A 22824-nucleotide genomic window follows, 5' to 3' on the forward strand; every position below is an offset into this window, starting at 1 on the left:
TGAGACTCTTAATCTCAGGGTCGTGGGTTCGAGCCCTACGTTGGGTGGATGTTTTTTCTTTTCCTGTACCATTGTATGTGGAACACTGTCAACTTGCACCACCACAGCGCAAATGGCTGTCCTCACTTTCACAAAATACACTGCCATATCAGCAAAAACTCAGGACTGCATTGGCCGGGAATCGATTCCGGGCCTCACACGTGGCAGGCGAGAATTCTACCACTGAACCACCAATGCTCCACAGATGCTTAATTTTAGACTTACTCATGTACTTTAGTGTATGAAATAAAGCAGGAGTGTCAGGATGCCTTGCCTTGCCATCACCTCCATACATTCTCAACCAAGCCTGGCTAGCTCAGTCGGTAGAGCATGAGACTCTTAATCTCAGGGTCGTGGGTTCGAGCCCCACATTGGGCGGATGTTTTTTTTCTTTTCCTGTACCATTGTATGTGGAACACTGTCAACTTGCACCACCACAGCGCAAATGGCTGTCCTCACTTTCACAAAATGCACTGCCATATCAGCAAAAATTCAGGACTGCATTGGCCGGAAATCGAACCCGGGCCTCCCGCGTGGCAGGCGAGAATTCTACCACTGAACCACCAATGCTCCACAGATACTTAACTTTACACTTACTCGTGTACTTTAGTGTATGAAATAAAGCAGGAGTGTCAGGATGCCTTGCCTTGCCATCACCTCCATACATTCTCAACCAAGCCTGGCTAGCTCAGTCGGTAGAGCATGAGACTCTTAATCTCAGGGTCGTGGGTTCGAGCCCCACGTTGGGCGGATGTTTTTTCTTTTCCTGTACCATTGTATGTGGAACACTGTCAACTTGCACCACCACAGCGCAAATGGCTGTCCTCACTTTCACAAAATACACTGCCATATCAGCAAAAACTCAGGACTGCATTGGCCGGGAATCGATTCCGGGCCTCATGAGTGGCAGGCGAGAAATCTACCACTGAACCACCAATGCTCCACAGATGCCTAATTTTACACTTACTCATGTACTTTAGTGTATAAAACAAAGCAGGAGTGTCAGGATGCCTTGCCTTGCCATCACCTCCAAGCCTACGTAACCAAGCCCGACTAGCACAGTCGCTAGAGCATAAGACTATTAATCTTAGGGTCATGTATTTGAGCTCCATGTTGGGCAGTTGTTTTTTTCTCTTCCTTTACCATTGTATGTGGAACAGTGTATACTTGCATCACCACAGCGCAAATAGCTGTCCTCACTTTCACAAAATGCACTGCCCTATCAGCAAAAACTCAGGAATGTATTGACCGGGAATTGAACCCGGCCTCCCACGTGGCCGGCTAGATTTCTACCACTGAACCACCAATGATCCACAGATGCTTAATTTTAGACTTACTCATGTACTTTAGTGTACAAAACAAAGCAGGAGAGTCAGGATGCCTTGCCTTGCCATCACCACAACTCCTCGGTTACCAAGCATTGCTAACTCAGTCGGTAAAGCATGAGACTCTTAATCTCAGGGTCGTGGGTTCGAGCCCCACATTGGGCGGATTTTTTTTTTCTTTTCCTGTACCATTGTATGTGGAACACTGTCAACTTGCCCCACCACAGCGCAAATGGCTGTCCTCACTTTCACAAAATGCACTGCCATATCAGCAAAAATTCAGGACTGCATTGGCCGGAAATACAACCCGGGCCTCCCGCGTGGCAGGCGAGAATTCTAACACTGAACCACCAATGCTCCACAAATACTTAATTTTACACTTACTCGTGTACTTTAGTGTATGAAACAAAGCAGGAGTGTCAGGATGCCTTGCCTTGCCATCACCTCCATATATTCTCAACCAAGCCTGGCTAGCTCAGTCGGTAGAGCATGAGACTCTTAATCTCAGGGTCGTGGGTTCGAGCCCTACGTTGGGTGGATGTTTTTTCTTTTCCTGTACCATTGTATGTGGAACACTGTCAACTTGCACCACCACAGCGCAAATGGCTGTCCTCACTTTCACAAAATACACTGCCATATCAGCAAAAACTCAGGACTGCATTGGCCGGGAATCGATTCCGGGCCTCACACGTGGCAGGCGAGAATTCTACCACTGAACCACCAATGCTCCACAGATGCCTAATTTTACACTTACTCATGTACTTTAGTGTATAAAACAAAGCAGGAGTGTCAGGATGCCTTGCCTTGCCATCACCTCCAAGCCTACGTAACCAAGCCTGACTAGCACAGTCGCTAGAGCATAAGACTCTTAATCTCAGGGTCGTGGGTTCGAGCCCAACATTGGGCGGATGTTTTTTCTTTTCCTGTACCATTGTATGTGGAACACTGTATACTTGCACCACCACAGCGCAAATGGCTGTCCTCACTTTCACAAAATGCACTGCCCTATCAGCAAAAACTCAGGAATGTATTGACCGGGAATTGAACCCGGCCTCCCACGTGGCCGGCTAGATTTCTACCACTGAACCACCAATGATCCACAGATGCTTAATTTTAGACTTACTCATGTACTTTAGTGTACAAAACAAAGCAGGAGAGTCAGGATGCCTTGCCTTGCCATCACCACAACTCCTCGGTTACCAAGCATTGCTAACTCAGTCGGTAAAGCATGAGACTCTTAATCTCAGGGTCGTGGGTTCGAGCCCCACATTGGTCGGATGTTTTTTTTCTTTTCCTGTACCATTGTATGTGGAACACTGTCAACTTGCACCACCACAGCACAAATGGCTGTCCTCACTTTCACAAAATGCACTGCCATATCAGCAAAAATTCAGGACTGCATTGGCCGGAAATCGAACTCTGGCCTCCCGCGTGGCAGGCGAGAATTCTACCACTGAACCACCAATGCTCCACAGATACTTAACTTTACACTTACTCGTGTACTTTAGTGTATGAAATAAAGCAGGAGTGTCAGGATGCCTTGCCTTGCCATCACCTCCATACATTCTCAACCAAGCCTGGCTAGCTCAGTCGGTAGAGCATGAGACTCTTAATCTCAGGGTCGTGGGTTCGAGCCCCACATTGGGCGGATGTTTTTTTTCTTTTCCTGTACCATTGTATGTGGAACACTGTCAACTTGCCCCACCACAGCGCAAATGGCTGTCCTCACTTTCACAAAATGCACTGCCATATCAGCAAAAACTAAGGACTGCATTGGCCGGGAATCGAACCCGGGCCTCCCGCGTGGCAGGCGAGAATTCTACCACTGAACCACCAATGCTCCACAGGTACTTAATTTTACACTTACTCGTGTACTTTAGTGTATGAAACAAAGCAGGAGTGTCAGGATGCCTTGCCTTGCCATCACCTCCATACATTCTCAACCAAGCCTGGCTAGCTCAGTCGGTAGAGCATGAGACTCTTAATCTCAGGGTCGTGGGTTCGAGCCCCACGTTGGGCGGATGTTTTTTCTTTTCCTGTACCATTGTATGTGGAACACTGTCAACTTGCACCACCACAGCGCAAATGGCTGTCCTCACTTTCACAAAATACACTGCCATATCAGCAAAAACTCAGGACTGCATTGGCCGGGAATCGATTCCGGGCCTCACGAGTGGCAGGCGAGAATTCTACCACTGAACCACCAATGCTCCACAGATGCCTAATTTTACACTTACTCATGTACTTTAGTGTATAAAACAAAGCAGGAGTGTCAGGATGCCTTGCCTTGCCATCACCTCCAAGCCTACGTAACCAAGCCCGACTAGCACAGTCGCTAGAGCATAAGACTATTAATCTTAGGGTCATGTATTTGAGCTCCATGTTGGGCAGTTGTTTTTTTCTCTTCCTTTACCATTGTATGTGGAACAGTGTATACTTGCATCACCACAGCGCAAATGGCTGTCCTCACTTTCACAAAATGCTCTGCCCTATCAGCAAAAACTCAGGAATGTATTGACCGGGAATTGAACCCGGCCTCCCACGTGGCCGGCTAGATTTCTACCACTGAACCACCAATGATCCACAGATGCTTAATTTTAGACTTACTCATGTACTTTAGTGTACAAAACAAAGCAGGAGAGTCAGGATGCCTTGCCTTGCCATCACCACAACTCCTCGGTTACCAAGCATTGCTAACTCAGTCGGTAAAGCATGAGACTCTTAATCTCAGGGTCGTGGGTTCGAGCCCCACATTGGGCGGATGTTTTTTTTCTTTTCTGTACCATTGTATTTGGAACACTGTCAACTTGCACCACCACAGCGCAAATGGCTGTCCTCACTTTCACAAAATGCACTGCCATATCAGCAAAAGCTCAGGACTGCATTGGCCGGGAATCGAACCCGGGCCTCCCGCGTGGCAGGCGAGAATTCTACCACTGAACCACCAATGCTCCACAGGTACTTAATTTTACACTTACTCGTGTACTTTAGTGTATGAAACAAAGCAGGAGTGTCAGGATGCCTTGCCTTGCCATCACCTCCATACATTCTCAACCAAGCCTGGCTAGCTCAGTCGGTAGAGCATGAAACTCTTAATCTCAGGGTCGTGGGTTCGAGCCCCACGTTGGGCGGATGTTTTTTCCTTTCCTGTACCATTGTATGTGGAACACTGTATACTTGCACCACCACAGCGCAAATGGTTGTCCTCACTTTCACAAAATGCACTGCCCTATCAGCAAAAACTCAGGAATGTATTGACCTGGAATTGAACCCGGCCTCCCACGTGGCCGGCTAGATTTCTACAACTGAACCACCAATGATCCACAGATGCTTAATTTTAGACTTACTCATGTACTTTAGTGTACAAAACAAAGCAGGAGAGTCAGGATGCCTTTCCTTGCCATCACCACAACTCCTCGGTTACCAAGCATTGCTAACTCAGTCGGTAAAGCATGAGACTCTTAATCTCAGGGTCGTGGGTTCGAGCCCCACATTGGGTGGATGTTTTTTTTCTTTTCCTGTACCATTGTATGTGGAACACTGTCAACTTGCACCACCACAGCGCAAATGGCTGTCCTCACTTTCACAAAATGCACTGCCATATCAGCAAAAATTCAGGACTGCATTGGCCGGAAATCAAACCCGGGCCTCCCGCGTGGCAGGCGAGAATTCTACCACTGAACCACCAATGCTCCACAAATACTTAATTTTACACTTACTCGTGTACTTTAGTGTATGAAACAAAGCAGGAGTGTCAGGATGCCTTGCCTTGCCATCACCTCCATACATTCTCAACCAAGCCTGGCTAGCTCAGTCGGTAGAGCATGAGACTCTTAATCTCAGGGTCGTGGGTTCGAGCCCCACGTTGGGCGGATGTTTTTTCTTTTCCTGTACCATTGTATGTGGAACACTGTCAACTTGCACCACCACAGCGCAAATGGCTGTCCTCACTTTCACAAAATACACTGCCATATCAGCTAAAACTCAGGACTGCATTGGCCGGGAATCGATTCCGGGCCTCACGAGTGGCAGGCGAGAATTCTACCACTGAACCACCAATGCTCCACAGATGCCTAATTTTACACTTACTCATGTACTTTAGTGTATAAAACAAAGCAGGAGTGTCAGGATGCCTTGCCTTGCCATCACCTCCAAGCCTACGTAACCAAGCCCGACTAGCACAGTCGCTAGAGCATAAGACTATTAACCTTAGGGTCATGTATTTGAGCTCCATGTTGGGCAGTTGTTTTTTCTCTTCCTTTACCATTGTATGTGGAACAGTGTATACTTGCATCACCACAGCGCAAATGGCTGTCCTCACTTTCACAAAATGCACTGCCCTATCAGCAAAAACTCAGGAATGTATTGACCGGGAATTGAACCCGGCCTCCCACGTGGCCGGCTAGATTTCTACCACTGAACCACCAATGATCCACAGATGCTTAATTTTAGACTTACTCATGTACTTTAGTGTACAAAACAAAGCAGGAGAGTCAGGATGCCTTGCCTTGCCATCACCACAACTCCTCGGTTACCAAGCATTGCTAACTCAGTCGGTAAAGCATGAGACTCTTAATCTCAGGGTCGTGGGTTCGAGCCCCACATTGGGCGGATGCTTTTTTTAATTTTCCTGCACCATTGTATGTGGAACACTGTCAACTTGCCCCACCACAGCGCAAATGGCTGTCCTCACTTTCACAAAATGCACTGCCATATCAGCAAAGACTCAGCACTGCTTTGGCCGGGAATCGAACCCGGGCCTCCCGCATGGCAGGCGAGAATTCTACCACTGAACCACCAATGCTCCACGGATACTTAATTTTACACTTACTCGTGTACTTTAGTGTATGAAATAAAGCAGGAGTGTCAGGATGCCTTGCCTTGCCATCACCTCCATACATTCTCAACCAAGCCTGGCTATCTCAGTCGGTAGAGCATGAGACTCTTAATCTCAGGGTCGTGGGTTCGAGCCACACGTTGGGCGGATGTTTTTTCTTTTCCTGTACCATTGTATGTGGAACACTGTATACTTGCACCACCACAGCGCAAATGGCTGTCCTCACTTTCACAAAATGCACTGCCCTATCAGCAAAAACTCAGGAATGTATTGACCGGGAATTGAACCCGGCCTCCCACGTGGCCGGCTAGATTTCTACCACTGAACCACCAATGATCCACAGATGCTTAATTTTAGACTTACTCATGTACTTTAGTGTACAAAACAAAGCAGGAGAGTCAGGATGCCTTGCCTTGCCATCACCACAACTCCTCGGTTACCAAGCATTGCTAACTCAGTCGGTAAAGCATGAGACTCTTAATCTCAGGGTCGTGGGTTCGAGCCCCACATTGGGCGGATGCTTTTTTTTCTTTTCCTGTACCATTGTATGTGGAACACTGTCAACTTGCCCCACCACAGCGCAAATGGCTGTCCTCACTTTCACAAAATGCACTGCCATATCAGCAAAGACTCAGCACTGCATTGGCCAGGAATCAAACCCGGGCCTCCCGCGTGGCAGGCAAGAATTCTACCACTGAACCACCAATGCTCCACGGATACTTAATTTTACACTTACTCGTGTACTTTAGTGTATGAAATAAAGCAGGAGTGTCAGGATGCCTTGCCTTGCCATCACCTCCATACATTCTCAACCAAGCCTGGCTAGCTCAGTCGGTAGAGCATGAGACTCTTAATCTCAGGGTCGTGGGTTCGAGCCACACGTTGGGCGGATGTTTTTTCTTTTCCTGTACCATTGTATGTGGAACACTGTATACTTGCACCACCACAGCGCAAATGGCTGTCCTCACTTTCACAAAATGCACTGCCCTATCAGCAAAAACTCAGGAATGTATTGACCGGGAATTGAACCCGGCCTCCCACGTGGCCGGCTAGATTTCTACAACTGAACCACCAATGATCCACAGTTGCTTAATTTTAGACTTACTCATGTACTTTAGTGTACAAAACAAAGCAGGAGAGTCAGGATGCCTTTCCTTGCCATCACCACAACTCCTCGGTTACCAAGCATTGCTAACTCAGTCGGTAAAGCATGAGACTCTTAATCTCAGGGTCGTGGGTTCGAGCCCCACATTGGGTGGATGTTTTTTTTCTTTTCCTGTACCATTGTATGTGGAACACTGTCAACTTGCCCCACCACAGCGCAAATGGCTGTCCTCACTTTCACAAAATGCACTGCCATATCAGCAAAAATTCAGGACTGCATTGGCCGGAAATCGAACCCAGGCCCCCCGCGTGGCAGGCGAGAATTCTACCACTGAACCACCAATGCTCCACAGATGCCTAATTTTACACTTACTCATGTACTTTAGTGTATAAAACAAAGCAGGGGTGTCAGGATGCCTTGCCTTGCCATCACCTCCAAGCCTACGTAACCAAGCCCGACTAGCTCAGTCGCTAGAGCATAAGACTATTAATCTTAGGGTCATGTATTTGAGCTCCATGTTGGGCAGTTGTTTTTTTCTCTTCCTTTACCATTGTATGTGGAACAGTGTATACTTGCATCACCACAGCGCAAATGGCTGTCCTCACTTTCACAAAATGCACTGCCCTATCAGCAAAAACTCAGGAATGTATTGACCGGGAATTGAACCCGGCCTCCCACGTGGCCGGCTAGATTTCTACCACTGAACCACCAATGATCCACAGATGCTTAATTTTAGACTTACTCATGTACTTTAGTGTACAAAACAAAGCAGGAGAGTCAGGATGCCTTGCCTTGCCATCACCACAACTCCTCGGTTACCAAGCATTGCTAACTCAGTCGGTAAAGCATGAGACTCTTAATCTCAGGGTCGTGGGTTCGAGCCCCACATTGGGGGGATGTTTTTTTTCTTTTCCTGTACCATTGTATTTGGAACACTGTCAACTTGCACCACCACAGCGCAAATGGCTGTCCTCACTTTCACAAAATGCACTGCCATATCAGCAAAAACTCAGGACTGCATTGGCCGGGAATCGAACCCGGGCCTCCCGCGTGGCAGGCGAGAATTCTACCACTGAACCACCAATGCTCCACAGGTACTTAATTTTACACTTACTCGTGTACTTTAGTGTATGAAACAAAGCAGGAGTGTCAGGATGCCTTGCCTTGCCATCACCTCCATACATTCTCAACCAAGCCTGGCTAGCTCAGTCGGTAGAGCATGAGACTCTTAATCTCAGGGTCGTGGGTTCGAGCCCCACGTTGGGCGGATGTTTTTTCTTTTCCTGTACCATTGTATGTGGAACACTGTCAACTTGCACCACCACAGCGCAAATGGCTGTCCTCACTTTCACAAAATACACTGCCATATCAGCAAAAACTCAGGACTGCATTGGCCGGGAATCGATTCCGGGCCTCACGAGTGGCAGGCGAGAATTCTACCACTGAACCACCAATGCTCCACAGATGCCTAATTTTACACTTACTCATGTACTTTAGTGTATAAAACAAAGCAGGAGTGTCAGGATGCCTTGCCTTGCCATCACCTCCAAGCCTACGTAACCAAGCCCGACTAGCACAGTCGCTAGAGCATAAGACTATTAATCTTAGGGTCATGTATTTGAGCTCCATGTTGGGCAGTTGTTTTTTTCTCTTCCTTTACCATTGTATGTGGAACAGTGTATACTTGCATCACCACAGCGCAAATGGCTGTCCTCACTTTCACAAAATGCACTGCCCTATCAGCAAAAACTCAGGAATGTATTGACCGGGAATTGAACCCGGCATCCCACGTGGCCGGCTAGATTTCTACCACTGAACCACCAATGATCCACAGATGCTTAATTTTAGACTTACTCATGTACTTTAGTGTACAAAACAAAGCAGGAGAGTCAGGATGCCTTGCCTTGCCATCACCACAACTCCTCGGTTACCAAGCATTGCTAACTCAGTCGGTAAAGCATGAGACTCTTAATCTCAGGGTCGTGGGTTCGAGCCCCACATTGGGCGGATGTTTTTTTTTCTTTTCTGTACCATTGTATTTGGAACACTGTCAACTTGCACCACCACAGCGCAAATGGCTGTCCTCACTTTCACAAAATGCACTGCCATATCAGCAAAAACTCAGGACTGCATTGGCCGGGAATCGAACCCGGGCCTCCCGCGTGGCAGGCGAGAATTCTACCACTGAACCACCAATGCTCCACAGGTACTTAATTTTACACTTACTCGTGTACTTTAGTGTATGAAACAAAGCAGGAGTGTCAGGATGCCTTGCCTTGCCATCACCTCCATACATTCTCAACCAAGCCTGGCTAGCTCAGTCGGTAGAGCATGAGACTCTTAATCTCAGGGTCGTGGGTTCGAGCCCCACGTTGGGCGGATGCTTTTTCCTTTCCTGTACCATTGTATGTGGAACACTGTATACTTGCACCACCACAGCGCAAATGGTTGTCCTCACTTTCACAAAATGCACTGCCCTATCAGCAAAAACTCAGGAATGTATTGACCTGGAATTGAACCCGGCCTCCCACGTGGCCGGCTAGATTTCTACAACTGAACCACCAATGATCCACAGATGCTTAATTTTAGACTTACTCATGTACTTTAGTGTACAAAACAAAGCAGGAGAGTCAGGATGCCTTGCCTTGCCATCACCACAACTCCTCGGTTACCAAGCATTGCTAACTCAGTCGGTAAAGCATGAGACTCTTAATCTCAGGGTCGTGGGTTCGAGCCCCACATTGGGTGGATGTTTTTTTTCTTTTCCTGTACCATTGTATGTGGAACACTGTCAACTTGCCCCACCACAGCGCAAATGGCTGTCCTCACTTTCACAAAATGCACTGCCGTATCAGCACTGCATTGGCCGGAAATCGAACCCGGGCCTCCCGCGTGGCAGGCGAGAATTCTACCACTGAACCACCAATGCTCCACAAATACTTAATTTTACACTTACTCGTGTACTTTAGTGTATGAAACAAACCAGGAGTGTCAGGATGCCTTGCCTTGCCATCACCTCCATACATTCTCAACCAAGCCTGGCTAGCTCAGTCGGTAGAGCATGAGACTCTTAATCTCAGGGTCATGGGTTTGAGCCCCACGTTGGGCGGATGTTTTTTCTTTTCCTGTACCATTGTATGTGGAACACTGTCAACTTGCCCCACCACAGCGCAAATGGCTGTCCTCACTTTCACAAAATGCACTGCCATATCAGCAAAAACTCAGGACTGCATTGGCCGGGAATCGAACCCGAGCCTCCCGCGTGGCAGGCGAGAATTCTACCACTGAACCACCAATGCTCCACAGGTACTTAATTTTACACTTACTCGTGTACTTTAGTGTATGAAACAAAGCAGGAGTGTCAGGATGCCTTGCCTTGCCATCACCTCCATACATTCTCAACCAAGCCTGGCTAGCTCAGTCGGTAGAGCATGAGACTCTTAATCTCAGGGTCGTGGGTTCGAGCCCCACGTTGGGCGGATGTTTTTTCTTTTCCTGTACCATTGTATGTGGAACACTGTCAACTTGCACCACCACAGCGCAAATGGCTGTCCTCACTTTCACAAAATACACTGCCATATCAGCAAAAACTCAGGACTGCATTGGCCGGGAATCGATTCCGGGCCTCACGAGTGGCAGGCGAGAATTCTACCACTGAACCACCAATGCTCCACAGATGCCTAATTTTACACTTACTCATGTACTTTAGTGTATAAAACAAAGCAGGAGTGTCAGGATGCCTTGCCTTGCCATCACCTCCAAGCCTACGTAACCAAGCCCGACTAGCACAGTCGCTAGAGCATAAGACTATTAATCTTAGGGTCATGTATTTGAGCTCCATGTTGGGCAGTTGTTTTTTTCTCTTCCTTTACCATTGTATGTGGAACAGTGTATACTTGCATCACCACAGCGCAAATGGCTGTCCTCACTTTCACAAAATGCACTGCCCTATCAGCAAAAACTCAGGAATGTATTGACCGGGAATTGAACCCGGCATCCCACGTGGCCGGCTAGATTTCTACCACTGAACCACCAATGATCCACAGATGCTTAATTTTAGACTTACTCATGTACTTTAGTGTACAAAACAAAGCAGGAGAGTCAGGATGCCTTGCCTTGCCATCACCACAACTCCTCGGTTACCAAGCATTGCTAACTCAGTCGGTAAAGCATGAGACTCTTAATCTCAGGGTCGTGGGTTCGAGCCCCACATTGGGCGGATGTTTTTTTTTCTTTTCTGTACCATTGTATTTGGAACACTGTCAACTTGCACCACCACAGCGCAAATGGCTGTCCTCACTTTCACAAAATGCACTGCCATATCAGCAAAAACTCAGGACTGCATTGGCCGGGAATCGAACCCGGGCCTCCCGCGTGGCAGGCGAGAATTCTACCACTGAACCACCAATGCTCCACAGGTACTTAATTTTACACTTACTCGTGTACTTTAGTGTATGAAACAAAGCAGGAGTGTCAGGATGCCTTGCCTTGCCATCACCTCCATACATTCTCAACCAAGCCTGGCTAGCTCAGTCGGTAGAGCATGAGACTCTTAATCTCAGGGTCGTGGGTTCGAGCCCCACGTTGGGCGGATGCTTTTTCCTTTCCTGTACCATTGTATGTGGAACACTGTATACTTGCACCACCACAGCGCAAATGGTTGTCCTCACTTTCACAAAATGCACTGCCCTATCAGCAAAAACTCAGGAATGTATTGACCTGGAATTGAACCCGGCCTCCCACGTGGCCGGCTAGATTTCTACAACTGAACCACCAATGATCCACAGATGCTTAATTTTAGACTTACTCATGTACTTTAGTGTACAAAACAAAGCAGGAGAGTCAGGATGCCTTTCCTTGCCATCACCACAACTCCTCGGTTACCAAGCATTGCTAACTCAGTCGGTAAAGCATGAGACTCTTAATCTCAGGGTCGTGGGTTCGAGCCCCACATTGGGTGGATGTTTTTTTTCTTTTCCTGTACCATTGTATGTGGAACACTGTCAACTTGCCCCACCACAGCGCAAATGGCTGTCCTCACTTTCACAAAATGCACTGCCATATCAGCAAAAATTCAGGACTGCATTGGCCGGAAATCGAACCCGGGCCTCCCGCGTGGCAGGCGAGAATTCTACCACTGAACCACCAATGCTCCACAAATACTTAATTTTACACTTACTCGTGTACTTTAGTGTATGAAACAAAGCAGGAGTGTCAGGATGCCTTGCCTTGCCATCACCTCCATACATTCTCAACCAAGCCTGGCTAGCTCAGTCGGTAGAGCATGAGACTCTTAATCTCAGGGTCGTGGGTTCGAGCCCCACGTTGGGCGGATGTTTTTTCTTTTCCTGTACCATTGTATGTGGAACACTGTCAACTTGCACCACCACAGCGCAAATGGCTGTCCTCACTTTCACAAAATACACTGCCATATCAGCAAAAACTCAGGACTGCATTGGCCGGGAATCGATTCCGGGCCTCACGAGTGGCAGGCGATAATTCTACCACTGAACCACCAATGCTCCACAGATGCCTAATTTTACACTTACTCATGTACTTTAGTGTATAAAACAAAGCAGGAGTGTCAGGATGCCTTGCCTTGCCATCACCTCCAAGCCTACGTAACCAAGCCCGACTAGCACAGTCGCTAGAGCATAAGACTATTAATCTTAGGGTCATGTATTTGAGCTCCATGTTGGGCAGTTGTTTTTTTCTCTTCCTTTACCATTGTATGTGGAACAGTGTATACTTGCATCACCACAGCGCAAATGGCTGTCCTCACTTTCACAAAATGCACTGCCCTATCAGCAAAAACTCAGGAATGTATTGACCGGGAATTGAACCCGGCCTCCCACGTGGCCGGCTAGATTTCTACCACTGAACCACCAATGATCCACAGATGCTTAATTTTAGACTTACTCATGTACTTTAGTGTACAAAACAAAGCAGGAGAGTCAGGATGCCTTGCCTTGCCATCACCACAACTCCTCGGTTACCAAGCATTGCTAACTCAGTCGGTAAAGCATGAGACTCTTAATCTCAGGGTCGTGGGTTCGAGCCCCACATTGGGCGGATGCTTTTTTTAATTTTCCTGTACCATTGTATGTGGAACACTGTCAACTTGCCCCACCACAGCGCAAATGGCTGTCCTCACTTTCACAAAATGCACTGCCATATCAGCAAAGACTCAGCACTGCATTGGCCGGGAATCGAACCCGGGCCTCCCGCGTGGCAGGCGAGAATTCTACCACTGAACCACCAATGCTCCACGGATACTTAATTTTACACTTACTCGTGTACTTTAGTGTATGAAATAAAGCAGGAGTGTCAGGATGCCTTGCCTTGCCATCACCTCCATACATTCTCAACCAAGCCTGGCTATCTCAGTCGGTAGAGCATGAGACTCTTAATCTCAGGGTCGTGGGTTCGAGCCACACGTTGGGCGGATGTTTTTTCTTTTCCTGTACCATTGTATGTGGAACACTGTATACTTGCACCACCACAGCGCAAATGGCTGTCCTCACTTTCACAAAATGCACTGCCCTATCAGCAAAAACTCAGGAATGTATTGACCGGGAATTGAACCCGGCCTCCCACGTGGCCGGCTAGATTTCTACCACTGAACCACCAATGATCCACAGATGCTTAATTTTAGACTTACTCATGTACTTTAGTGTACAAAACAAAGCAGGAGAGTCAGGATGCCTTGCCTTGCCATCACCACAACTCCTCGGTTACCAAGCATTGCTAACTCAGTCGGTAAAGCATGAGACTCTTAATCTCAGGGTCGTGGGTTCGAGCCCCACATTGGGCGGATGCTTTTTTTTCTTTTCCTGTACCATTGTATGTGGAACACTGTCAACTTGCCCCACCACAGCGCAAATGGCTGTCCTCACTTTCACAAAATGCACTGCCATATCAGCAAAGACTCAGCACTGCATTGGCCAGGAATCAAACCCGGGCCTCCCGCGTGGCAGGCAAGAATTCTACCACTGAACCACCAATGCTCCACGGATACTTAATTTTACACTTACTCGTGTACTTTAGTGTATGAAATAAAGCAGGAGTGTCAGGATGCCTTGCCTTGCCATCACCTCCATACATTCTCAACCAAGCCTGGCTAGCTCAGTCGGTAGAGCATGAGACTCTTAATCTCAGGGTCGTGGGTTCGAGCCACACGTTGGGCGGATGTTTTTTCTTTTCCTGTACCATTGTATGTGGAACACTGTATACTTGCACCACCACAGCGCAAATGGCTGTCCTCACTTTCACAAAATGCACTGCCCTATCAGCAAAAACTCAGGAATGTATTGACCTGGAATTGAACCCGGCCTCCCACGTGGCCGGCTAGATTTCTACAACTGAACCACCAATGATCCACAGATGCTTAATTTTAGACTTACTCATGTACTTTAGTGTACAAAACAAAGCAGGAGAGTCAGGATGCCTTTCCTTGCCATCACCACAACTCCTCGGTTACCAAGCATTGCTAACTCAGTCGGTAAAGCATGAGACTCTTAATCTCAGGGTCGTGGGTTCGAGCCCCACATTGGGTGGATGTTTTTTTTCTTTTCCTGTACCATTGTATGTGGAACACTGTCAACTTGCCCCACCACAGCGCAAATGGCTGTCCTCACTTTCACAAAATGCACTGCCATATCAGCAAAAATTCAGGACTGCATTGGCCGGAAATCGAACCCGGGCCTCCCGCGTGGCAGGCGAGAATTCTACCACTGAACCACCAATGCTCCACAAATACTTAATTTTACACTTACTCGTGTACTTTAGTGTATGAAACAAAGCAGGAGTGTCAGGATGCCTTGCCTTGCCATCACCTCCATACATTCTCAACCAAGCCTGGCTAGCTCAGTCGGTAGAGCATGAGACTCTTAATCTCAGGGTCGTGGGTTCGAGCCCCACGTTGGGCGGATGTTTTTTCTTTTCCTGTACCATTGTATGTGGAACACTGTCAACTTGCACCACCACAGCGCAAATGGCTGTCCTCACTTTCACAAAATACACTGCCATATCAGCAAAAACTCAGGACTGCATTGGCCGGGAATCGATTCCGGGCCTCACGAGTGGCAGGCGATAATTCTACCACTGAACCACCAATGCTCCACAGATGCCTAATTTTACACTTACTCATGTACTTTAGTGTATAAAACAAAGCAGGAGTGTCAGGATGCCTTGCCTTGCCATCACCTCCAAGCCTACGTAACCAAGCCCGACTAGCACAGTCGCTAGAGCATAAGACTATTAATCTTAGGGTCATGTATTTGAGCTCCATGTTGGGCAGTTGTTTTTTTCTCTTCCTTTACCATTGTATGTGGAACAGTGTATACTTGCATCACCACAGCGCAAATGGCTGTCCTCACTTTCACAAAATGCACTGCCCTATCAGCAAAAACTCAGGAATGTATTGACCGGGAATTGAACCCGGCCTCCCACGTGGCCGGCTAGATTTCTACCACTGAACCACCAATGATCCACAGATGCTTAATTTTAGACTTACTCATGTACTTTAGTGTACAAAACAAAGCAGGAGAGTCAGGATGCCTTGCCTTGCCATCACCACAACTCCTCGGTTACCAAGCATTGCTAACTCAGTCGGTAAAGCATGAGACTCTTAATCTCAGGGTCGTGGGTTCGAGCCCCTCATTGGGCGGATGCTTTTTTTAATTTTCCTGTACCATTGTATGTGGAACACTGTCAACTTGCCCCACCACAGCGCAAATGGCTGTCCTCACTTTCACAAAATGCACTGCCATATCAGCAAAGACTCAGCACTGCATTGGCCGGGAATCGAACCCGGGCCTCCCGCGTGGCAGGCGAGAATTCTACCACTGAACCACCAATGCTCCACGGATACTTAATTTTACACTTACTCGTGTACTTTAGTGTATGAAATAAAGCAGGAGTGTCAGGATGCCTTGCCTTGCCATCACCTCCATACATTCTCAACCAAGCCTGGCTATCTCAGTCGGTAGAGCATGAGACTCTTAATCTCAGGGTCGTGGGTTCGAGCCACACGTTGGGCGGATGTTTTTTCTTTTCCTGTACCATTGTATGTGGAACACTGTATACTTGCACCACCACAGCGCAAATGGCTGTCCTCACTTTCACAAAATGCACTGCCCTATCAGCAAAAACTCAGGAATGTATTGACCGGGAATTGAACCCGGCCTCCCACGTGGCCGGCTAGATTTCTACCACTGAACCACCAATGATCCACAGATGCTTAATTTTAGACTTACTCATGTACTTTAGTGTACAAAACAAAGCAGGAGAGTCAGGATGCCTTGCCTTGCCATCACCACAACTCCTCGGTTACCAAGCATTGCTAACTCAGTCGGTAAAGCATGAGACTCTTAATCTCAGGGTCGTGGGTTCGAGCCCCACATTGGGCGGATGCTTTTTTTTCTTTTCCTGTACCATTGTATGTGGAACACTGTCAACTTGCCCCACCACAGCGCAAATGGCTGTCCTCACTTTCACAAAATGCACTGCCATATCAGCAAAGACTCAGCACTGCATTGGCCAGGAATCAAACCCGGGCCTCCCGCGTGGCAGGCAAGAATTCTACCACTGAACCACCAATGCTCCACGGATACTTAATTTTACACTTACTCGTGTACTTTAGTGTATGAAATAAAGCAGGAGTGTCAGGATGCCTTGCCTTGCCATCACCTCCATACATTCTCAACCAAGCCTGGCTAGCTCAGTCGGTAGAGCATGAGACTCTTAATCTCAGGGTCGTGGGTTCGAGCCACACGTTGGGCGGATGTTTTTTCTTTTCCTGTACCATTGTATGTGGAACACTGTATACTTGCACCACCACAGCGCAAATGGCTGTCCTCACTTTCACAAAATGCACTGCCCTATCAGCAAAAACTCAGGAATGTATTGACCGGGAATTGAACCCGGCCTCCCACGTGGCCGGCTAGATTTCTACAACTGAACCACCAATGATCCACAGTTGCTTAATTTTAGACTTACTCATGTACTTTAGTGTACAAAACAAAGCAGGAGAGTCAGGATGCCTTTCCTTGCCATCACCACAACTCCTCGGTTACCAAGCATTGCTAACTCAGTCGGTAAAGCATGAGACTCTTAATCTCAGGGTCGTGGGTTCGAGCCCCACATTGGGTGGATGTTTTTTTTCTTTTCCTGTACCATTGTATGTGGAACACTGTCAACTTGCCCCACCACAGCGCAAATGGCTGTCCTCACTTTCACAAAATGCACTGCCGGATCAGCACTGCATTGGCCGGAAATCGAACCCGGGCCTCCCGCGTGGCAGGCGAGAATTCTACCACTGAACCACCAATGCTCCACAAATACTTAATTTTACACTTACTCGTGTACTTTAGTGTATGAAACAAACCAGGAGTGTCAGGATGCCTTGCCTTGCCATCACCTCCATACATTCTCAACCAAGCCTGGCTAGCTCAGTCGGTAGAGCATGAGACTCTTAATCTCAGGGTCATGGGTTTGAGCCCCACGTTGGGCGGATGTTTTTTCTTTTCCTGTACCATTGTATGTGGAACACTGTCAACTTGCCCCACCACAGCGCAAATGGCTGTCCTCACTTTCACAAAATGCACTGCCATATCAGCAAAAACTCAGGACTGCATTGGCCGGGAATCGAACCCGGGCCTCCCGCGTGGCAGGCGAGAATTCTACCACTGAACCACCAATGCTCCACAGGTACTTAATTTTACACTTACTCGTGTACTTTAGTGTATGAAACAAAGCAGGAGTGTCAGGATGCCTTGCCTTGCCATCACCTCCATACATTCTCAACCAAGCCTGGCTAGCTCAGTCGGTAGAGCATGAGACTCTTAATCTCAGGGTCGTGGGTTCGAGCCCCACGTTGGGCGGATGTTTTTTCTTTTCCTGTACCATTGTATGTGGAACACTGTCAACTTGCACCACCACAGCGCAAATGGCTGTCCTCACTTTCACAAAATACACTGCCATATCAGCAAAAACTCAGGACTGCATTGGCCGGGAATCGATTCCGGGCCTCACGAGTGGCAGGCGAGAATTCTACCACTGAACCACCAATGCTCCACAGATGCCTAATTTTACACTTACTCATGTACTTTAGTGTATAAAACAAAGCAGGAGTGTCAGGATGCCTTGCCTTGCCATCACCTCCAAGCCTACGTAACCAAGCCCGACTAGCACAGTCGCTAGAGCATAAGACTATTAATCTTAGGGTCATGTATTTGAGCTCCATGTTGGGCAGTTGTTTTTTTCTCTTCCTTTACCATTGTATGTGGAACAGTGTATACTTGCATCACCACAGCGCAAATGGCTGTCCTCACTTTCACAAAATGCACTGCCCTATCAGCAAAAACTCAGGAATGTATTGACCGGGAATTGAACCCGGCATCCCACGTGGCCGGCTAGATTTCTACCACTGAACCACCAATGATCCACAGATGCTTAATTTTAGACTTACTCATGTACTTTAGTGTACAAAACAAAGCAGGAGAGTCAGGATGCCTTGCCTTGCCATCACCACAACTCCTCGGTTACCAAGCATTGCTAACTCAGTCGGTAAAGCATGAGACTCTTAATCTCAGGGTCGTGGGTTCGAGCCCCACATTGGGCGGATGTTTTTTTTTCTTTTCTGTACCATTGTATTTGGAACACTGTCAACTTGCACCACCACAGCGCAAATGGCTGTCCTCACTTTCACAAAATGCACTGCCATATCAGCAAAAACTCAGGACTGCATTGGCCGGGAATCGAACCCGGGCCTCCCGCGTGGCAGGCGAGAATTCTACCACTGAACCACCAATGCTCCACAGGTACTTAATTTTACACTTACTCGTGTACTTTAGTGTATGAAACAAAGCAGGAGTGTCAGGATGCCTTGCCTTGCCATCACCTCCATACATTCTCAACCAAGCCTGGCTAGCTCAGTCGGTAGAGCATGAGACTCTTAATCTCAGGGTCGTGGGTTCGAGCCCCACGTTGGGCGGATGCTTTTTCCTTTCCTGTACCATTGTATGTGGAACACTGTATACTTGCACCACCACAGCGCAAATGGTTGTCCTCACTTTCACAAAATGCACTGCCCTATCAGCAAAAACTCAGGAATGTATTGACCTGGAATTGAACCCGGCCTCCCACGTGGCCGGCTAGATTTCTACAACTGAACCACCAATGATCCACAGATGCTTAATTTTAGACTTACTCATGTACTTTAGTGTACAAAACAAAGCAGGAGAGTCAGGATGCCTTGCCTTGCCATCACCACAACTCCTCGGTTACCAAGCATTGCTAACTCAGTCGGTAAAGCATGAGACTCTTAATCTCAGGGTCGTGGGTTCGAGCCCCACATTGGGTGGATGTTTTTTTTCTTTTCCTGTACCATTGTATGTGGAACACTGTCAACTTGCCCCACCACAGCGCAAATGGCTGTCCTCACTTTCACAAAATGCACTGCCGTATCAGCACTGCATTGGCCGGAAATCGAACCCGGGCCTCCCGCGTGGCAGGCGAGAATTCTACCACTGAACCACCAATGCTCCACAAATACTTAATTTTACACTTACTCGTGTACTTTAGTGTATGAAACAAACCAGGAGTGTCAGGATGCCTTGCCTTGCCATCACCTCCATACATTCTCAACCAAGCCTGGCTAGCTCAGTCGGTAGAGCATGAGACTCTTAATCTCAGGGTCATGGGTTTGAGCCCCACGTTGGGCGGATGTTTTTTCTTTTCCTGTACCATTGTATGTGGAACACTGTCAACTTGCCCCACCACAGCGCAAATGGCTGTCCTCACTTTCACAAAATGCACTGCCATATCAGCAAAAACTCAGGACTGCATTGGCCGGGAATCGAACCCGAGCCTCCCGCGTGGCAGGCGAGAATTCTACCACTGAACCACCAATGCTCCACAGGTACTTAATTTTACACTTACTCGTGTACTTTAGTGTATGAAACAAAGCAGGAGTGTCAGGATGCCTTGCCTTGCCATCACCTCCATACATTCTCAACCAAGCCTGGCTAGCTCAGTCGGTAGAGCATGAGACTCTTAATCTCAGGGTCGTGGGTTCGAGCCCCACGTTGGGCGGATGTTTTTTCTTTTCCTGTACCATTGTATGTGGAACACTGTCAACTTGCACCACCACAGCGCAAATGGCTGTCCTCACTTTCACAAAATACACTGCCATATCAGCAAAAACTCAGGACTGCATTGGCCGGGAATCGATTCCGGGCCTCACGAGTGGCAGGCGAGAATTCTACCACTGAACCACCAATGCTCCACAGATGCCTAATTTTACACTTACTCATGTACTTTAGTGTATAAAACAAAGCAGGAGTGTCAGGATGCCTTGCCTTGCCATCACCTCCAAGCCTACGTAACCAAGCCCGACTAGCACAGTCGCTAGAGCATAAGACTATTAATCTTAGGGTCATGTATTTGAGCTCCATGTTGGGCAGTTGTTTTTTTCTCTTCCTTTACCATTGTATGTGGAACAGTGTATACTTGCATCACCACAGCGCAAATGGCTGTCCTCACTTTCACAAAATGCACTGCCCTATCAGCAAAAACTCAGGAATGTATTGACCGGGAATTGAACCCGGCATCCCACGTGGCCGGCTAGATTTCTACCACTGAACCACCAATGATCCACAGATGCTTAATTTTAGACTTACTCATGTACTTTAGTGTACAAAACAAAGCAGGAGAGTCAGGATGCCTTGCCTTGCCATCACCACAACTCCTCGGTTACCAAGCATTGCTAACTCAGTCGGTAAAGCATGAGACTCTTAATCTCAGGGTCGTGGGTTCGAGCCCCACATTGGGCGGATGTTTTTTTTTCTTTTCTGTACCATTGTATTTGGAACACTGTCAACTTGCACCACCACAGCGCAAATGGCTGTCCTCACTTTCACAAAATGCACTGCCATATCAGCAAAAACTCAGGACTGCATTGGCCGGGAATCGAACCCGGGCCTCCCGCGTGGCAGGCGAGAATTCTACCACTGAACCACCAATGCTCCACAGGTACTTAATTTTACACTTACTCGTGTACTTTAGTGTATGAAACAAAGCAGGAGTGTCAGGATGCCTTGCCTTGCCATCACCTCCATACATTCTCAACCAAGCCTGGCTAGCTCAGTCGGTAGAGCATGAGACTCTTAATCTCAGGGTCGTGGGTTCGAGCCCCACGTTGGGCGGATGCTTTTTCCTTTCCTGTACCATTGTATGTGGAACACTGTATACTTGCACCACCACAGCGCAAATGGTTGTCCTCACTTTCACAAAATGCACTGCCCTATCAGCAAAAACTCAGGAATGTATTGACCTGGAATTGAACCCGGCCTCCCACGTGGCCGGCTAGATTTCTACAACTGAACCACCAATGATCCACAGATGCTTAATTTTAGACTTACTCATGTACTTTAGTGTACAAAACAAAGCAGGAGAGTCAGGATGCCTTTCCTTGCCATCACCACAACTCCTCGGTTACCAAGCATTGCTAACTCAGTCGGTAAAGCATGAGACTCTTAATCTCAGGGTCGTGGGTTCGAGCCCCACATTGGGTGGATGTTTTTTTTCTTTTCCTGTACCATTGTATGTGGAACACTGTCAACTTGCCCCACCACAGCGCAAATGGCTGTCCTCACTTTCACAAAATGCACTGCCATATCAGCAAAAATTCAGGACTGCATTGGCCGGAAATCGAACCCGGGCCTCCCGCGTGGCAGGCGAGAATTCTACCACTGAACCACCAATGCTCCACAAATACTTAATTTTACACTTACTCGTGTACTTTAGTGTATGAAACAAAGCAGGAGTGTCAGGATGCCTTGCCTTGCCATCACCTCCATACATTCTCAACCAAGCCTGGCTAGCTCAGTCGGTAGAGCATGAGACTCTTAATCTCAGGGTCGTGGGTTCGAGCCCCACGTTGGGCGGATGTTTTTTCTTTTCCTGTACCATTGTATGTGGAACACTGTCAACTTGCACCACCACAGCGCAAATGGCTGTCCTCACTTTCACAAAATACACTGCCATATCAGCAAAAACTCAGGACTGCATTGGCCGGGAATCGATTCCGGGCCTCACGAGTGGCAGGCGATAATTCTACCACTGAACCACCAATGCTCCACAGATGCCTAATTTTACACTTACTCATGTACTTTAGTGTATAAAACAAAGCAGGAGTGTCAGGATGCCTTGCCTTGCCATCACCTCCAAGCCTACGTAACCAAGCCCGACTAGCACAGTCGCTAGAGCATAAGACTATTAATCTTAGGGTCATGTATTTGAGCTCCATGTTGGGCAGTTGTTTTTTTCTCTTCCTTTACCATTGTATGTGGAACAGTGTATACTTGCATCACCACAGCGCAAATGGCTGTCCTCACTTTCACAAAATGCACTGCCCTATCAGCAAAAACTCAGGAATGTATTGACCGGGAATTGAACCCGGCCTCCCACGTGGCCGGCTAGATTTCTACCACTGAACCACCAATGATCCACAGATG

The 22824-nt window shown here is 47.7% G+C and overlaps 50 non-coding genes across 50 annotated transcripts in view; 25 read left to right on the forward strand and 25 right to left on the reverse strand.

Annotated features, from left to right (window-relative positions):
* TRNAK-CUU (transfer RNA lysine (anticodon CUU)) overlaps window positions 1–47 on the forward strand; it is a 73-nt gene extending 26 nt beyond the window's left edge. The window contains exon 1 of the tRNA in view: window positions 1–47. This exon is cut by the window's left edge and continues 26 nt beyond it. This is a non-coding gene — a tRNA (tRNA-Lys).
* A 297-nt stretch (window positions 48–344) lies between these two features.
* TRNAK-CUU (transfer RNA lysine (anticodon CUU)) lies at window positions 345–417 on the forward strand. Its single transcript has one exon. It is a non-coding gene; the product is annotated as a tRNA-Lys (tRNA).
* Window positions 418–538: 121 nt separating this feature from the next.
* Window positions 539–609, reverse strand: TRNAG-GCC (transfer RNA glycine (anticodon GCC)). Its single transcript has one exon. It is a non-coding gene; the product is annotated as a tRNA-Gly (tRNA).
* A 107-nt stretch (window positions 610–716) lies between these two features.
* On the forward strand, window positions 717–789 carry TRNAK-CUU (transfer RNA lysine (anticodon CUU)). The gene has a single exon. It is a non-coding gene; the product is annotated as a tRNA-Lys (tRNA).
* Window positions 790–1828: 1039 nt separating this feature from the next.
* On the forward strand, window positions 1829–1901 carry TRNAK-CUU (transfer RNA lysine (anticodon CUU)). The gene has a single exon. It is a non-coding gene; the product is annotated as a tRNA-Lys (tRNA).
* Window positions 1902–2939: 1038 nt separating this feature from the next.
* Window positions 2940–3012, forward strand: TRNAK-CUU (transfer RNA lysine (anticodon CUU)). The gene has a single exon. It is a non-coding gene; the product is annotated as a tRNA-Lys (tRNA).
* A 121-nt stretch (window positions 3013–3133) lies between these two features.
* On the reverse strand, window positions 3134–3204 carry TRNAG-GCC (transfer RNA glycine (anticodon GCC)). Its single transcript has one exon. It is a non-coding gene; the product is annotated as a tRNA-Gly (tRNA).
* Window positions 3205–3311: 107 nt separating this feature from the next.
* On the forward strand, window positions 3312–3384 carry TRNAK-CUU (transfer RNA lysine (anticodon CUU)). The gene has a single exon. It is a non-coding gene; the product is annotated as a tRNA-Lys (tRNA).
* An 860-nt stretch (window positions 3385–4244) lies between these two features.
* Window positions 4245–4315, reverse strand: TRNAG-GCC (transfer RNA glycine (anticodon GCC)). Its single transcript has one exon. It is a non-coding gene; the product is annotated as a tRNA-Gly (tRNA).
* A 107-nt stretch (window positions 4316–4422) lies between these two features.
* TRNAK-CUU (transfer RNA lysine (anticodon CUU)) lies at window positions 4423–4495 on the forward strand. The gene has a single exon. It is a non-coding gene; the product is annotated as a tRNA-Lys (tRNA).
* A 490-nt stretch (window positions 4496–4985) lies between these two features.
* Window positions 4986–5056, reverse strand: TRNAG-GCC (transfer RNA glycine (anticodon GCC)). The gene has a single exon. It is a non-coding gene; the product is annotated as a tRNA-Gly (tRNA).
* Window positions 5057–5163: 107 nt separating this feature from the next.
* TRNAK-CUU (transfer RNA lysine (anticodon CUU)) lies at window positions 5164–5236 on the forward strand. The gene has a single exon. It is a non-coding gene; the product is annotated as a tRNA-Lys (tRNA).
* An 861-nt stretch (window positions 5237–6097) lies between these two features.
* TRNAG-GCC (transfer RNA glycine (anticodon GCC)) lies at window positions 6098–6168 on the reverse strand. The gene has a single exon. It is a non-coding gene; the product is annotated as a tRNA-Gly (tRNA).
* Window positions 6169–6839: 671 nt separating this feature from the next.
* Window positions 6840–6910, reverse strand: TRNAG-GCC (transfer RNA glycine (anticodon GCC)). The gene has a single exon. It is a non-coding gene; the product is annotated as a tRNA-Gly (tRNA).
* Window positions 6911–7017: 107 nt separating this feature from the next.
* Window positions 7018–7090, forward strand: TRNAK-CUU (transfer RNA lysine (anticodon CUU)). Its single transcript has one exon. It is a non-coding gene; the product is annotated as a tRNA-Lys (tRNA).
* A 490-nt stretch (window positions 7091–7580) lies between these two features.
* On the reverse strand, window positions 7581–7651 carry TRNAG-GCC (transfer RNA glycine (anticodon GCC)). Its single transcript has one exon. It is a non-coding gene; the product is annotated as a tRNA-Gly (tRNA).
* Window positions 7652–8322: 671 nt separating this feature from the next.
* Window positions 8323–8393, reverse strand: TRNAG-GCC (transfer RNA glycine (anticodon GCC)). Its single transcript has one exon. It is a non-coding gene; the product is annotated as a tRNA-Gly (tRNA).
* A 107-nt stretch (window positions 8394–8500) lies between these two features.
* TRNAK-CUU (transfer RNA lysine (anticodon CUU)) lies at window positions 8501–8573 on the forward strand. Its single transcript has one exon. It is a non-coding gene; the product is annotated as a tRNA-Lys (tRNA).
* Window positions 8574–9434: 861 nt separating this feature from the next.
* Window positions 9435–9505, reverse strand: TRNAG-GCC (transfer RNA glycine (anticodon GCC)). Its single transcript has one exon. It is a non-coding gene; the product is annotated as a tRNA-Gly (tRNA).
* A 107-nt stretch (window positions 9506–9612) lies between these two features.
* TRNAK-CUU (transfer RNA lysine (anticodon CUU)) lies at window positions 9613–9685 on the forward strand. Its single transcript has one exon. It is a non-coding gene; the product is annotated as a tRNA-Lys (tRNA).
* Window positions 9686–10164: 479 nt separating this feature from the next.
* Window positions 10165–10235, reverse strand: TRNAG-GCC (transfer RNA glycine (anticodon GCC)). Its single transcript has one exon. It is a non-coding gene; the product is annotated as a tRNA-Gly (tRNA).
* A 107-nt stretch (window positions 10236–10342) lies between these two features.
* On the forward strand, window positions 10343–10415 carry TRNAK-CUU (transfer RNA lysine (anticodon CUU)). The gene has a single exon. It is a non-coding gene; the product is annotated as a tRNA-Lys (tRNA).
* A 119-nt stretch (window positions 10416–10534) lies between these two features.
* Window positions 10535–10605, reverse strand: TRNAG-GCC (transfer RNA glycine (anticodon GCC)). The gene has a single exon. It is a non-coding gene; the product is annotated as a tRNA-Gly (tRNA).
* Window positions 10606–10712: 107 nt separating this feature from the next.
* On the forward strand, window positions 10713–10785 carry TRNAK-CUU (transfer RNA lysine (anticodon CUU)). The gene has a single exon. It is a non-coding gene; the product is annotated as a tRNA-Lys (tRNA).
* Window positions 10786–11646: 861 nt separating this feature from the next.
* On the reverse strand, window positions 11647–11717 carry TRNAG-GCC (transfer RNA glycine (anticodon GCC)). Its single transcript has one exon. It is a non-coding gene; the product is annotated as a tRNA-Gly (tRNA).
* Window positions 11718–11824: 107 nt separating this feature from the next.
* On the forward strand, window positions 11825–11897 carry TRNAK-CUU (transfer RNA lysine (anticodon CUU)). Its single transcript has one exon. It is a non-coding gene; the product is annotated as a tRNA-Lys (tRNA).
* Window positions 11898–12387: 490 nt separating this feature from the next.
* TRNAG-GCC (transfer RNA glycine (anticodon GCC)) lies at window positions 12388–12458 on the reverse strand. The gene has a single exon. It is a non-coding gene; the product is annotated as a tRNA-Gly (tRNA).
* Window positions 12459–12565: 107 nt separating this feature from the next.
* Window positions 12566–12638, forward strand: TRNAK-CUU (transfer RNA lysine (anticodon CUU)). Its single transcript has one exon. It is a non-coding gene; the product is annotated as a tRNA-Lys (tRNA).
* An 862-nt stretch (window positions 12639–13500) lies between these two features.
* TRNAG-GCC (transfer RNA glycine (anticodon GCC)) lies at window positions 13501–13571 on the reverse strand. The gene has a single exon. It is a non-coding gene; the product is annotated as a tRNA-Gly (tRNA).
* Window positions 13572–14242: 671 nt separating this feature from the next.
* TRNAG-GCC (transfer RNA glycine (anticodon GCC)) lies at window positions 14243–14313 on the reverse strand. The gene has a single exon. It is a non-coding gene; the product is annotated as a tRNA-Gly (tRNA).
* A 107-nt stretch (window positions 14314–14420) lies between these two features.
* TRNAK-CUU (transfer RNA lysine (anticodon CUU)) lies at window positions 14421–14493 on the forward strand. The gene has a single exon. It is a non-coding gene; the product is annotated as a tRNA-Lys (tRNA).
* A 490-nt stretch (window positions 14494–14983) lies between these two features.
* On the reverse strand, window positions 14984–15054 carry TRNAG-GCC (transfer RNA glycine (anticodon GCC)). Its single transcript has one exon. It is a non-coding gene; the product is annotated as a tRNA-Gly (tRNA).
* A 107-nt stretch (window positions 15055–15161) lies between these two features.
* TRNAK-CUU (transfer RNA lysine (anticodon CUU)) lies at window positions 15162–15234 on the forward strand. The gene has a single exon. It is a non-coding gene; the product is annotated as a tRNA-Lys (tRNA).
* An 862-nt stretch (window positions 15235–16096) lies between these two features.
* Window positions 16097–16167, reverse strand: TRNAG-GCC (transfer RNA glycine (anticodon GCC)). Its single transcript has one exon. It is a non-coding gene; the product is annotated as a tRNA-Gly (tRNA).
* Window positions 16168–16838: 671 nt separating this feature from the next.
* TRNAG-GCC (transfer RNA glycine (anticodon GCC)) lies at window positions 16839–16909 on the reverse strand. Its single transcript has one exon. It is a non-coding gene; the product is annotated as a tRNA-Gly (tRNA).
* A 107-nt stretch (window positions 16910–17016) lies between these two features.
* On the forward strand, window positions 17017–17089 carry TRNAK-CUU (transfer RNA lysine (anticodon CUU)). The gene has a single exon. It is a non-coding gene; the product is annotated as a tRNA-Lys (tRNA).
* A 479-nt stretch (window positions 17090–17568) lies between these two features.
* On the reverse strand, window positions 17569–17639 carry TRNAG-GCC (transfer RNA glycine (anticodon GCC)). The gene has a single exon. It is a non-coding gene; the product is annotated as a tRNA-Gly (tRNA).
* A 107-nt stretch (window positions 17640–17746) lies between these two features.
* Window positions 17747–17819, forward strand: TRNAK-CUU (transfer RNA lysine (anticodon CUU)). Its single transcript has one exon. It is a non-coding gene; the product is annotated as a tRNA-Lys (tRNA).
* A 119-nt stretch (window positions 17820–17938) lies between these two features.
* Window positions 17939–18009, reverse strand: TRNAG-GCC (transfer RNA glycine (anticodon GCC)). The gene has a single exon. It is a non-coding gene; the product is annotated as a tRNA-Gly (tRNA).
* A 107-nt stretch (window positions 18010–18116) lies between these two features.
* On the forward strand, window positions 18117–18189 carry TRNAK-CUU (transfer RNA lysine (anticodon CUU)). The gene has a single exon. It is a non-coding gene; the product is annotated as a tRNA-Lys (tRNA).
* An 861-nt stretch (window positions 18190–19050) lies between these two features.
* On the reverse strand, window positions 19051–19121 carry TRNAG-GCC (transfer RNA glycine (anticodon GCC)). Its single transcript has one exon. It is a non-coding gene; the product is annotated as a tRNA-Gly (tRNA).
* A 107-nt stretch (window positions 19122–19228) lies between these two features.
* Window positions 19229–19301, forward strand: TRNAK-CUU (transfer RNA lysine (anticodon CUU)). Its single transcript has one exon. It is a non-coding gene; the product is annotated as a tRNA-Lys (tRNA).
* Window positions 19302–19780: 479 nt separating this feature from the next.
* On the reverse strand, window positions 19781–19851 carry TRNAG-GCC (transfer RNA glycine (anticodon GCC)). Its single transcript has one exon. It is a non-coding gene; the product is annotated as a tRNA-Gly (tRNA).
* Window positions 19852–19958: 107 nt separating this feature from the next.
* On the forward strand, window positions 19959–20031 carry TRNAK-CUU (transfer RNA lysine (anticodon CUU)). The gene has a single exon. It is a non-coding gene; the product is annotated as a tRNA-Lys (tRNA).
* A 119-nt stretch (window positions 20032–20150) lies between these two features.
* TRNAG-GCC (transfer RNA glycine (anticodon GCC)) lies at window positions 20151–20221 on the reverse strand. The gene has a single exon. It is a non-coding gene; the product is annotated as a tRNA-Gly (tRNA).
* Window positions 20222–20328: 107 nt separating this feature from the next.
* TRNAK-CUU (transfer RNA lysine (anticodon CUU)) lies at window positions 20329–20401 on the forward strand. Its single transcript has one exon. It is a non-coding gene; the product is annotated as a tRNA-Lys (tRNA).
* Window positions 20402–21262: 861 nt separating this feature from the next.
* TRNAG-GCC (transfer RNA glycine (anticodon GCC)) lies at window positions 21263–21333 on the reverse strand. The gene has a single exon. It is a non-coding gene; the product is annotated as a tRNA-Gly (tRNA).
* A 107-nt stretch (window positions 21334–21440) lies between these two features.
* On the forward strand, window positions 21441–21513 carry TRNAK-CUU (transfer RNA lysine (anticodon CUU)). Its single transcript has one exon. It is a non-coding gene; the product is annotated as a tRNA-Lys (tRNA).
* A 490-nt stretch (window positions 21514–22003) lies between these two features.
* Window positions 22004–22074, reverse strand: TRNAG-GCC (transfer RNA glycine (anticodon GCC)). The gene has a single exon. It is a non-coding gene; the product is annotated as a tRNA-Gly (tRNA).
* A 107-nt stretch (window positions 22075–22181) lies between these two features.
* On the forward strand, window positions 22182–22254 carry TRNAK-CUU (transfer RNA lysine (anticodon CUU)). The gene has a single exon. It is a non-coding gene; the product is annotated as a tRNA-Lys (tRNA).
* The last annotated feature ends 570 nt before the right edge of the window (window positions 22255–22824 follow it).

This window comes from Pseudophryne corroboree, chromosome 3 (assembly GCF_028390025.1).
Source record: "Pseudophryne corroboree isolate aPseCor3 chromosome 3, aPseCor3.hap2, whole genome shotgun sequence".
Taxonomy (NCBI): domain Eukaryota; kingdom Metazoa; phylum Chordata; class Amphibia; order Anura; family Myobatrachidae; genus Pseudophryne; species Pseudophryne corroboree.